Here is a 13,046-nt window from a genome sequence, read left to right on the forward strand (position 1 = left end):
CGCAGCCGAGCCGCAGCCGAGCCGCAGCCAAGGCGCAGCCAAGGCAGTCCCTGCCTCATCCAGGCTCATCCAAGGCAGTCCCTGAGTCATCCAGCCTCATCCAAGGTGATCCCGGCGTCGTCCAGGCTCATTCCATCCAAGGTGGTCCCAGTGTCGTCCAGGCGCCACCAAGGCGGTCCCAGGATCGTCCAGGCGCATGCAAGGGGGTCCAGGCGTTGTCCAGGCACATCCAAGGCGTTCCAGAGGTCACTAGACGCATCCAAGGCAATCCCAGCATCATCCAGGCACATCCAAGACTGTCCTAGCGCCGATCAGGCGCATCCAAAGTGCATCAGAGGTGGTCCCGGTGTCGTCTAGGGGCAACAAAGGCAGTCCCTGCGTCGTCCAGGAGCATCCAAGGCGGTTTTGCCATAGTCCAGGCGCATCCATGACGCATCCGAGGCACATCCTAGGCAGTCCCGAAGTCATCCAGGCGCATCCACGGTGGTACTGGCGTAGTCCAGGCATATCAAAGACATATCCGAGGCAGTCCCGGCGTCGTCCAGGCGCATCCAAGGTGCATCCTTGACAGTCCCGTAGTCGTCCAGCCTCATCCAAGGGAATCATGGGGTCGTCCAGGGGCATCCAAGGCGCATCCAACGCTGTCCCGGCGTGATCCAGGCACATCAAAAGCACATCCAAGACGGTCCCAGCAACGTCCAGACACATCCAAGGCGGTCCTGGTGTCGTACAGGCGCATCAGAGGCGCATCAGAGGCGCATCAGAGGCGCATCCGAGGCGCATCCAAGCAGCATCCAAGGCAGTCCCGGCGTTGTCCAGGCGCATACAAGACGCATTCAAGGCAGTCCCGGCGTTTTTTCAGGTGCATCCTAGGCGGTCCTGGCGTCGTCCAGGCGCAACCAAGGCACATCCAAAGAAGTCGCGGCGTCGTCCAGGCGCATCCAAGGCAGTCCGGGTGTCTTCCAGGTTCGTCCAGACACATCCAAGGCGGTCCTGGTGCCGTACAGGCGCATCAGAGGCGCATCAGAGGCGCATCAGAGGCGCATCCAAGCAGCATCCAAGGCAGTCCCGGCGTTGTCCAGGCGCATACAAGACGCATTCAAGGCAGTCCTAGTGTTTTTCAGGTGCATCCTAGGCGGTCCTGGCGTCGTCCAGGCGCAACCAAGGCACATCCAAAGAAGTCCCGGCGTCGTCCAGGCGCATCCAAGGCAGTCCCGGCGTCTTCCAGGTTCATCCGAGGCATGTCCAAGGCGTTACCCGCAGCCGAGCCGCAGCCGAGCCGCAGCCGAGCCGCAGCCGAGCCGCAGCCGAGCCGCAGCCGAGCCGCAGCCCAGCCGCAGCCCAGCCGCAGCCGAGCCGCAGCCGAGCCGCAGCCGAGCCGCAGCCGAGCCGCAGCCGAGCCGCAGCCAAGGCGCAGCCAAGGCGCAGCCAAGGCAGTCCCTGCCTCATCCAGGCTCATCCAAGGCAGTCCCTGAGTCATCCAGCCTCATCCAAGGTGATCCCGGCGTCGTCCAGGCTCATTCCATCCAAGGTGGTCCCAGTGTCGTCCAGGCGCCACCAAGGCGGTCCCAGGATCGTCCAGGCGCATGCAAGGCGGTCCAGGCGTTGTCCAGGCACATCCAAGGCGTTCCAGAGGTCACTAGACGCATCCAAGGCAATCCCAGCATCGTCCAGGCACATCCAAGACTGTCCTAGCGCCGATCAGGCGCATCCAAAGTGCATCAGAGGTGGTCCCGGTGTCGTCTAGGGGCAACAAAGGCAGTCCCTGCGTCGTCCAGGAGCATCCAAGGCGGTCTTGCCATAGTCCAGGCGCATCCATGACGCATCCGAGGCACATCCTAGGCAGTCCCGAAGTCATCCAGGCGCATCCACGGTGGTACTGGCGTAGTCCAGGCATATCAAAGACATATCCGAGGCAGTCCTGGCGTCGTCCAGGCGCATCCAAGGTGCATCCTTGACAGTCCCGTAGTCGTCCAGCCTCATCCAAGGGAATCCTGGGGTCGTCCAGGGGCATCCAAGGCGCATCCAACGCTGTCCCGGCGTGATCCAGGCACATCAAAAGCACATCCAAGACGGTCCCAGCAACGTCCAGACACATCCAAGGCGGTCCTGGTGTCGTACAGGCGCATCAGAGGCGCATCAGAGGCGCATCAGAGGCGCATCAGAGGCGCATCAGAGGCGCATCAGAGGCGCATCCAAGCAGCATCCAAGGCAGTCCCGGCGTTGTCCAGGCGCATACAAGACGCATTCAAGGCAGTCCCGGCGTTTTTTCAGGTGCATCCTAGGCGGTCCTGGCGTCGTCCAGGCGCAACCAAGGCACATCCAAAGAAGTCGCGGCGTCGTCCAGGCGCATCCAAGGCAGTCCGGGTGTCTTCCAGGTTCGTCCAGACACATCCAAGGCAGTCCTGGTGCCGTACAGGCGCATCAGAGGCGCATCAGAGGCGCATCAGAGGCGCATCCAAGCAGCATCCAAGGCAGTCCCGGCGTTGTCCAGGCGCATACAAGACGCATTCAAGGCAGTCCCAGTGTTTTTCAGGTGCATCCTAGGCGGTCCTGGCGTCGTCCAGGCGCAACCAAGGCACATCCAAAGAAGTCCCGGCGTCGTCCAGGCGCATCCAAGGCAGTCCCGGCGTCTTCCAGGTTCATCCGAGGCATGTCCAAGGCGTTACCCGCAGCCTAGCCGCAGCCGAGCCGCAGCCGAGCCGCAGCCGAGCCGCAGCCGAGCCGCAGCCCAGCCGCAGTCGAGCCGCAGCCCAGCCGCAGCCCAGCCGCAGCCGAGCCGCAGCCGAGCCGCAGCCGAGCCGCAGCCGAGCCGCAGCCGAGCCGCAGCCAAGGCGCAGCCAAGGCAGTCCCTGCCTCATCCAGGCTCATCCAAGGCAGTCCCTGAGTCATCCAGCCTCATCCAAGGTGATCCCGGCGTCGTCCAGGCTCATTCCATCCAAGGTGGTCCCAGTGTCGTCCAGGCGCCACCAAGGCGGTCCCAGGATCGTCCAGGCGCATGCAAGGCGGTCCAGGCGTTGTCCAGGCACATCCAAGGCGTTCCAGAGGTCACTAGACGCATCCAAGGCAATCCCAGCATCGTCCAGGCACATCCAAGACTGTCCTAGCGCCGATCAGGCGCATCCAAAGTGCATCAGAGGTGGTCCCGGTGTCGTCTAGGGGCAACAAAGGCAGTCCCTGCGTCGTCCAAGAGCATCCAAGGCGGTCTTGCCATAGTCCAGGCGCATCCATGACGCATCCGAGGCACATCCTAGGCAGTTCCGAAGTCATCCAGGCGCATCCACGGTGGTACTGGCGTAGTCCAGGCATATCAAAGACATATCCGAGGCAGTCCCGGCGTTGTCCAGGCGCATCCAAGGTGCATCCTTGACAGTCCCGTAGTCGTCCAGCCTCATCCAAGGGAATCCTGGGGTCGTCCAGGGGCATCCAAGGCGCATCCAACGCTGTCCCGGCGTGATCCAGGCACATCAAAAGCACATCCAAGACGGTCCCAGCAACGTCCAGACACATCCAAGGCGGTCCTGGTGTCGTACAGGCGCATCAGAGGCGCATCAGAGGCGCATCAGAGGCGCATCCAAGCAGCATCCAAGGCAGTCCCGGCGTTGTCCAGGCGCATACAAGACGCATTCAAGGCAGTCCCGGCGTTTTTTCAGGTGCATCCTAGGCGGTCCTAGCGTCGTCCAGGCGCAACCAAGGCACATCCAAAGAAGTCGCGGCGTCGTCCAGGCGCATCCAAGGCAGTCCGGGTGTCTTCCAGGTTCGTCCAGACAAGGCGGTCCTGGTGCCGTACAGGCGCATCAGAGGCGCATCAGAGGCGCATCAGAGGCGCATCAGAGGCGCATCCGAGGCGCATCCAAGCAGCATCCAAGGCAGTCCCGGCGTTGTCCAGGCGCATACAAGACGCATTCAAGGCAGTCCCGGCGTTTTTTCAGGTGCATCCTAGGCGGTCCTGGCGTCGTCCAGGCGCAACCAAGGCACATCCAAAGAAGTCGCGGCGTCGTCCAGGCGCATCCAAGGCAGTCCGGGTGTCTTCCAGGTTCGTCCAGACACATCCAAGGCAGTCCTGGTGCCGTACAGGCGCATCAGAGGCGCATCAGAGGCGCATCAGAGGCGCATCCAAGCAGCATCCAAGGCAGTCCCGGCGTTGTCCAGGCGCATACAAGACGCATTCAAGGCAGTCCCAGTGTTTTTCAGGTGCATCCTAGGCGGTCCTGGCGTCGTCCAGGCGCAACCAAGGCACATCCAAAGAAGTCCCGGCGTCGTCCAGGCGCATCCAAGGCAGTCCCGGCGTCTTCCAGGTTCATCCGAGGCATGTCCAAGGCGTTACCCGCAGCCGAGCCGCAGCCGAGCCGCAGCCGAGCCGCAGCCGAGCCGCAGCCGAGCCGCAGCCGAGCCGCAGCCGAGCCGCAGCCCAGCCGCAGCCGAGCCGCAGCCGAGCCGCAGCCGAGCAGCAGCCGAGCCGCAGCCGAGCCGCAGCCGAGCCGCAGCCGAGCCGCAGCCGAGGCGCAGCCAAGGCAGTCCCTGCCTCATCCAGGCTCATCCAAGGCAGTCCCTGAGTCATCCAGCCTCATCCAAGGTGATCCCGGCGTCGTCCAGGCTCATTCCATCCAAGGTGGTCCCAGTGTCGTCCAGGCGCCACCAAGGCGGTCCCAGGATCGTCCAGGCGCATGCAAGGCGGTCCAGGCGTTGTCCAGGCACATCCAAGGCGTTCCAGAGGTCACTAGACGCATCCAAGGCAATCCCAGCATCGTCCAGGCACATCCAAGACTGTCCTAGCGCCGATCAGGCCCATCCAAAGTGCATCAGAGGTGGTCCCGGTGTCGTCTAGGGGCAACAAAGGCAGTCCCTGCGTCGTCCAGGAGCATCCAAGGCGGTCTTGCCATAGTCCAGGCGCATCCATGACGCATCCGAGGCACATCCTAGGCAGTCCCGAAGTCATCCAGGCGCATCCACGGTGGTACTGGCGTAGTCCAGGCATATCAAAGACATATCCGAGGCAGTCCCGGCGTCGTCCAGGCGCATCCAAGGTGCATCCTTGACAGTCCCGTAGTCGTCCAGCCTCATCCAAGGGAATCCTGGGGTCGTCCAGGGGCATCCAAGGCGCATCCAACGCTGTCCCGGCGTGATCCAGGCACATCAAAAGCACATCCAAGACGGTCCCAGCAACGTCCAGACACATCCAAGGCGGTCCTGGTGTCGTACAGGCGCATCAGAGGCGCATCAGAGGCGCATCAGAGGCGCATCAGAGGCGCATCCAAGCAGCATCCAAGGCAGTCCCGGCGTTGTCCAGGCGCATACAAGACGCATTCAAGGCAGTCCCGGCGTTTTTTCAGGTGCATCCTAGGCGGTCCTGGCGTCGTCCAGGCGCAACCAAGGCACATCCAAAGAAGTCGCGGCGTCGTCCAGGCGCATCCAAGGCAGTCCGGGTGTCTTCCAGGTTCGTCCAGACACATCCAAGGCGGTCCTGGTGCCGTACAGGCGCATCAGAGGCGCATCAGAGGCGCATCAGAGGCGCATCCAAGCAGCATCCAAGGCAGTCCCGGCGTTGTCCAGGCGCATACAAGACGCATTCAAGGCAGTCCCAGTGTTTTTCAGGTGCATCCTAGGCGGTCCTGGCGTCGTCCAGGCGCAACCAAGGCACATCCAAAGAAGTCCCGGCATCGTCCAGGCGCATCCAAGGCAGTCCCGGCGTCTTCCAGGTTCATCCGAGGCATGTCCAAGGCGTTACCCGCAGCCGAGCCGCAGCCGAGCCGCAGCCGAGCCGCAGCCGAGCCGCAGCCGAGCCGCAGCCGAGCCGCAGCCGAGCCGCAGCCCAGCCGCAGCCCAGCCGCAGCCCAGCCGCAGCCCAGCCGCAGCCGAGCCGCAGCCGAGCCGCAGCCGAGCCGCAGCCGAGCCGCAGCCGAGCCGCAGCCGAGCCGCAGCCGAGCCGCAGCCAAGGCGCAGCCAAGGCAGTCCCTGCCTCATCCAGGCTCATCCAAGGCAGTCCCTGAGTCATCCAGCCTCATCCAAGGTGATCCCGGCGTCATCCAGGCTCATTCCATCCAAGGTGGTCCCAGTGTCGTCCAGGCGCCACCAAGGCGGTCCCAGGATCGTCCAGGCGCATGCAAGGCGGTCCAGGCGTTGTCCAGGCACATCCAAGGCGTTCCAGAGGTCACTAGACGCATCCAAGGCAATCCCAGCATCGTCCAGGCACATCCAAGACTGTCCTAGCGCCGATCAGGCGCATCCAAAGTGCATCAGAGGTGGTCCCGGTGTCGTCTAGGGGCAACAAAGGCAGTCCCTGCGTCGTCCAGGAGCATCCAAGGCGGTCTTGCCATAGTCCAGGCGCATCCATGACGCATCCGAGGCACATCCTAGGCAGTTCCGAAGTCATCCAGGCGCATCCACGGTGGTACTGGCGTAGTCCAGGCATATCAAAGACATATCCGAGGCAGTCCCGGCGTCGTCCAGGCGCATCCAAGGTGCATCCTTGACAGTCCCGTAGTCGTCCAGCCTCATCCAAGGGAATCCTGGGGTCGTCCAGGGGCATCCAAGGCGCATCCAACGCTGTCCCGGCGTGATCCAGGCACATCAAAAGCACATCCAAGACGGTCCCAGCAACGTCCAGACACATCCAAGGCGGTCCTGGTGTCGTACAGGCGCATCAGAGGCGCATCAGAGGCGCATCAGAGGCGCATCCGAGGCGCATCCAAGCAGCATCCAAGGCAGTCCCGGCGTTGTCCAGGCGCATACAAGACGCATTCAAGGCAGTCCCGGCGTTTTTTCAGGTGCATCCTAGGCGGTCCTGGCGTCGTCCAGGCGCAACCAAGGCATCATCCAAAGAAGTCGCGGCGTCGTCCAGGCGCATCCAAGGCAGTCCGGGTGTCTTCCAGGTTCGTCCAGACACATCCAAGGCGGTCCTGGTGCCGTACAGGCGCATCAGAGGCGCATCAGAGGCGCATCCAAGCAGCATCCAAGGCAGTCCCGGCGTTGTCCAGGCGCATACAAGACGCATTCAAGGCAGTCCCAGTGTTTTTCAGGTGCATCCTAGGCGGTCCTGGCGTCGTCCAGGCGCAACCAAGGCACATCCAAAGAAGTCCCGGCGTCGTCCAGGCGCATCCAAGGCAGTCCCGGCGTCTTCCAGGTTCATCCGAGGCATGTCCAAGGCGTTACCCGCAGCCGAGCCGCAGCCGAGCCGCAGCCGAGCCGCAGCCGAGCCGCAGCCGAGCCGCAGCCCAGCCGCAGTCCAGCCGCAGCCCAGCCGCAGCCCAGCCGCAGCCGAGCCGCAGCCGAGCCGCAGCCGAGCTGCAGCCGAGCCGCAGCCGAGCCGCAGCCAAGGCGCAGCCAAGGCAGTCCCTGCCTCATCCAGGCTCATCCAAGGCAGTCCCTGAGTCATCCAGCCTCATCCAAGGTGATCCCGGCGTCGTCCAGGCTCATTCCATCCAAGGTGGTCCCAGTGTCGTCCAGGCGCCACCAAGGCGGTCCCAGGATCGTCCAGGCGCATGCAAGGCGGTCCAGGCGTTGTCCAGGCACATCCAAGGCGTTCCAGAGGTCACTAGACGCATCCAAGGCAATCCCAGCATCGTCCAGGCACATCCAAGACTGTCCTAGCGCCGATCAGGCGCATCCAAAGTGCATCAGAGGTGGTCCCGGTGTCGTCTAGGGGCAACAAAGGCAGTCCCTGCGTCGTCCAAGAGCATCCAAGGCGGTCTTGCCATAGTCCAGGCGCATCCATGACGCATCCGAGGCACATCCTAGGCAGTTCCGAAGTCATCCAGGCGCATCCACGGTGGTACTGGCGTAGTCCAGGCATATCAAAGACATATCCGAGGCAGTCCCGGCGTTGTCCAGGCGCATCCAAGGTGCATCCTTGACAGTCCCGTAGTCGTCCAGCCTCATCCAAGGGAATCCTGGGGTCGTCCAGGGGCATCCAAGGCGCATCCAACGCTGTCCCGGCGTGATCCAGGCACATCAAAAGCACATCCAAGACGGTCCCAGCAACGTCCAGACACATCCAAGGCGGTCCTGGTGTCGTACAGGCGCATCAGAGGCGCATCAGAGGCGCATCAGAGGCGCATCCAAGCAGCATCCAAGGCAGTCCCGGCGTTGTCCAGGCGCATACAAGACGCATTCAAGGCAGTCCCGGCGTTTTTTCAGGTGCATCCTAGGCGGTCCTAGCGTCGTCCAGGCGCAACCAAGGCACATCCAAAGAAGTCGCGGCGTCGTCCAGGCGCATCCAAGGCAGTCCGGGTGTCTTCCAGGTTCGTCCAGACAAGGCGGTCCTGGTGCCGTACAGGCGCATCAGAGGCGCATCAGAGGCGCATCAGAGGCGCATCCAAGCAGCATCCAAGGCAGTCCCGGCGTTGTCCAGGCGCATACAAGACGCATTCAAGGCAGTCCCAGTGTTTTTCAGGTGCATCCTAGGCGGTCCTGGCGTCGTCCAGGCGCAACCAAGGCACATCCAAAGAAGTCCCGGCGTCGTCCAGGCGCATCCAAGGCAGTCCCGGCGTCTTCCAGGTTCATCCGAGGCATGTCCAAGGCGTTACCCGCAGCCGAGCCGCAGCCGAGCCGCAGCCGAGCCGCAGCCGAGCCGCAGCCGAGCCGCAGCCGAGCCGCAGTCCAGCCGCAGCCCAGCCGCAGCCCAGCCGCAGCCCAGCCGCAGCCGAGCCGCAGCCAAGGCGCAGCCAAGGCAGTCCCTGCCTCATCCAGGCTCATCCAAGGCAGTCCCTGAGTCATCCAGCCTCATCCAAGGTGATCCCGGCGTCGTCCAGGCTCATTCCATCCAAGGTGGTCCCTGTGTCGTCCAGGCGCCACCAAGGCGGTCCCAGGATCGTCCAGGCGCATGCAAGGCGGTCCAGGCGTTGTCCAGGCACATCCAAGGCGTTCCAGAGGTCACTAGACGCATCCAAGGCAATCCCAGCATCGTCCAGGCACATCCAAGACTGTCCTAGCGCCGATCAGGCGCATCCAAAGTGCATCAGAGGTGGTCCCGGTGTCGTCTAGGGGCAACAAAGGCAGTCCCTGCGTCGTCCAGGAGCATCCAAGGCGGTCTTGCCATAGTCCAGGCGCATCCATGACGCACCCGAGGCACATCCTAGGCAGTCCCGAAGTCATCCAGGCGCATCCACGGTGGTACTGGCGTAGTCCAGGCATATCAAAGACATATCCGAGGCAGTCCTGGCGTCGTCCAGGCGCATCCAAGGTGCATCCTTGACAGTCCCGTAGTCGTCCAGCCTCATCCAAGGGAATCCTGGGGTCGTCCAGGGGCATCCAAGGCGCATCCAACGCTGTCCCGGCGTGATCCAGGCACATCAAAAGCACATCCAAGACGGTCCCAGCAACGTCCAGACACATCCAAGGCGGTCCTGGTGTCGTACAGGCGCATCAGAGGCGCATCAGAGGCGCATCAGAGGCGCATCAGAGGCGCATCCAAGCAGCATCCAAGGCAGTCCCGGCGTTGTCCAGGCGCATACAAGACGCATTCAAGGCAGTCCCGGCGTTTTTTCAGGTGCATCCTAGGCGGTCCTGGCGTCGTCCAGGCGCAACCAAGGCACATCCAAAGAAGTCGCGGCGTCGTCCAGGCGCATCCAAGGCAGTCCGGGTGTCTTCCAGGTTCGTCCAGACACATCCAAGGCAGTCCTGGTGCCGTACAGGCGCATCAGAGGCGCATCAGAGGCGCATCAGAGGCGCATCCAAGCAGCATCCAAGGCAGTCCCGGCGTTGTCCAGGCGCATACAAGACGCATTCAAGGCAGTCCCAGTGTTTTTCAGGTGCATCCTAGGCGGTCCTGGCGTCGTCCAGGCGCAACCAAGGCACATCCAAAGAAGTCCCGGCGTCGTCCAGGCGCATCCAAGGCAGTCCCGGCGTCTTCCAGGTTCATCCGAGGCATGTCCAAGGCGTTACCCGCAGCCGAGCCGCAGCCGAGCCGCAGCCGAGCCGCAGCCGAGCCGCAGCCGAGCCGCAGCCCAGCCGCAGTCGAGCCGCAGCCCAGCCGCAGCCCAGCCGCAGCCGAGCCGCAGCCGAGCCGCAGCCGAGCCGCAGCCGAGCCGCAGCCGAGCCGCAGCCAAGGCGCAGCCAAGGCAGTCCCTGCCTCATCCAGGCTCATCCAAGGCAGTCCCTGAGTCATCCAGCCTCATCCAAGGTGATCCCGGCGTCGTCCAGGCTCATTCCATCCAAGGTGGTCCCAGTGTCGTCCAGGCGCCACCAAGGCGGTCCCAGGATCGTCCAGGCGCATGCAAGGCGGTCCAGGCGTTGTCCAGGCACATCCAAGGCGTTCCAGAGGTCACTAGACGCATCCAAGGCAATCCCAGCATCGTCCAGGCACATCCAAGACTGTCCTAGCGCCGATCAGGCGCATCCAAAGTGCATCAGAGGTGGTCCCGGTGTCGTCTAGGGGCAACAAAGGCAGTCCCTGCGTCGTCCAAGAGCATCCAAGGCGGTCTTGCCATAGTCCAGGCGCATCCATGACGCATCCGAGGCACATCCTAGGCAGTTCCGAAGTCATCCAGGCGCATCCACGGTGGTACTGGCGTAGTCCAGGCATATCAAAGACATATCCGAGGCAGTCCCGGCGTTGTCCAGGCGCATCCAAGGTGCATCCTTGACAGTCCCGTAGTCGTCCAGCCTCATCCAAGGGAATCCTGGGGTCGTCCAGGGGCATCCAAGGCGCATCCAACGCTGTCCCGGCGTGATCCAGGCACATCAAAAGCACATCCAAGACGGTCCCAGCAACGTCCAGACACATCCAAGGCGGTCCTGGTGTCGTACAGGCGCATCAGAGGCGCATCAGAGGCGCATCAGAGGCGCATCCAAGCAGCATCCAAGGCAGTCCCGGCGTTGTCCAGGCGCATACAAGACGCATTCAAGGCAGTCCCGGCGTTTTTTCAGGTGCATCCTAGGCGGTCCTAGCGTCGTCCAGGCGCAACCAAGGCACATCCAAAGAAGTCGCGGCGTCGTCCAGGCGCATCCAAGGCAGTCCGGGTGTCTTCCAGGTTCGTCCAGACAAGGCGGTCCTGGTGCCGTACAGGCGCATCAGAGGCGCATCAGAGGCGCATCAGAGGCGCATCAGAGGCGCATCCAAGCAGCATCCAAGGCAGTCCCGGCGTTGTCCAGGCGCATACAAGACGCATTCAAGGCAGTCCCAGTGTTTTTCAGGTGCATCCTAGGCGGTCCTGGCGTCGTCCAGGCGCAACCAAGGCACATCCAAAGAAGTCCCGGCGTCGTCCAGGCGCATCCAAGGCAGTCCCGGCGTCTTCCAGGTTCATCCGAGGCATGTCCAAGGCGTTACCCGCAGCCGAGCCGCAGCCGAGCCGCAGCCGAGCCGCAGCCGAGCCGCAGCCGAGCCGCAGCCGAGCCGCAGCCCAGCCGCAGCCCAGCCGCAGCCCAGCCGCAGCCGAGCCGCAGCCGAGCCGCAGCCAAGGCGCAGCCAAGGCAGTCCCTGCCTCATCCAGGCTCATCCAAGGCAGTCCCTGAGTCATCCAGCCTCATCCAAGGTGATCCCGGCGTCGTCCAGGCTCATTCCATCCAAGGTGGTCCCTGTGTCGTCCAGGCGCCACCAAGGCGGTCCCAGGATCGTCCAGGCGCATGCAAGGCGGTCCAGGCGTTGTCCAGGCACATCCAAGGCGTTCCAGAGGTCACTAGACGCATCCAAGGCAATCCCAGCATCGTCCAGGCACATCCAAGACTGTCCTAGCGCCGATCAGGCGCATCCAAAGTGCATCAGAGGTGGTCCCGGTGTCGTCTAGGGGCAACAAAGGCAGTCCCTGCGTCGTCCAGGAGCATCCAAGGCGGTCTTGCCATAGTCCAGGCGCATCCATGACGCATCCGAGGCACATCCTAGGCAGTCCCGAAGTCATCCAGGCGCATCCACGGTGGTACTGGCGTAGTCCAGGCATATCAAAGACATATCCGAGGCAGTCCCGGCGTCGTCCAGGCGCATCCAAGGTGCATCCTTGACAGTCCCGTAGTCGTCCAGCCTCATCCAAGGGAATCCTGGGGTCGTCCAGGGGCATCCAAGGCGCATCCAACGCTGTCCCGGCGTGATCCAGGCACATCAAAAGCACATCCAAGACGGTCCCAGCAACGTCCAGACACATCCAAGGCGGTCCTGGTGTCGTACAGGCGCATCAGAGGCGCATCAGAGGCGCATCAGAGGCGCATCAGAGGCGCATCCGAGGCGCATCCAAGCAGCATCCAAGGCAGTCCCGGCGTTGTCCAGGCGCATACAAGACGCATTCAAGGCAGTCCCGGCGTTTTTTCAGGTGCATCCTAGGCGGTCCTGGCGTCGTCCAGGCGCAACCAAGGCACATCCAAAGAAGTCGCGGCGTCGTCCAGGCGCATCCAAGGCAGTCCGGGTGTCTTCCAGGTTCGTCCAGACACATCCAAGGCAGTCCTGGTGCCGTACAGGCGCATCAGAGGCGCATCAGAGGCGCATCAGAGGCGCATCCAAGCAGCATCCAAGGCAGTCCCGGCGTTGTCCAGGCGCATACAAGACGCATTCAAGGCAGTCCCAGTGTTTTTCAGGTGCATCCTAGGCGGTCCTGGCGTCGTCCAGGCGCAACCAAGGCACATCCAAAGAAGTCCCGGCGTCGTCCAGGCGCATCCAAGGCAGTCCCGGCGTCTTCCAGGTTCATCCGAGGCATGTCCAAGGCGTTACCCGCAGCCGAGCCGCAGCCGAGCCGCAGCCGAGCCGCAGCCGAGCCGCAGCCCAGCCGCAGCCCAGCCGCAGCCCAGCCGCAGCCGAGCCGCAGCCGAGCAGCAGCCGAGCCGCAGCCGAGCCGCAGCCGAGCCGCAGCCGAGCCGCAGCCGAGGCGCAGCCAAGGCAGTCCCTGCCTCATCCAGGCTCATCCAAGGCAGTCCCTGAGTCATCCAGCCTCATCCAAGGTGATCCCGGCGTCGTCCAGGCTCATTCCATCCAAGGTGGTCCCAGTGTCGTCCAGGCGCCACCAAGGCGGTCCCAGGATCGTCCAGGCGCATGCAAGGCGGTCCAGGCGTTGTCCAGGCACATCCAAGGCGTTCCAGAGGTCACTAGACGCATCCAAGGCAATCCCAGCATCGTCCAGGCACAT

The sequence above is a fragment of the Syngnathus floridae genome, chromosome 8 (assembly GCF_059516105.1).
Source record: "Syngnathus floridae isolate MCC-2025c chromosome 8, RoL_Sflo_1.0, whole genome shotgun sequence".
Taxonomy (NCBI): Eukaryota; Metazoa; Chordata; class Actinopteri; order Syngnathiformes; family Syngnathidae; genus Syngnathus; species Syngnathus floridae.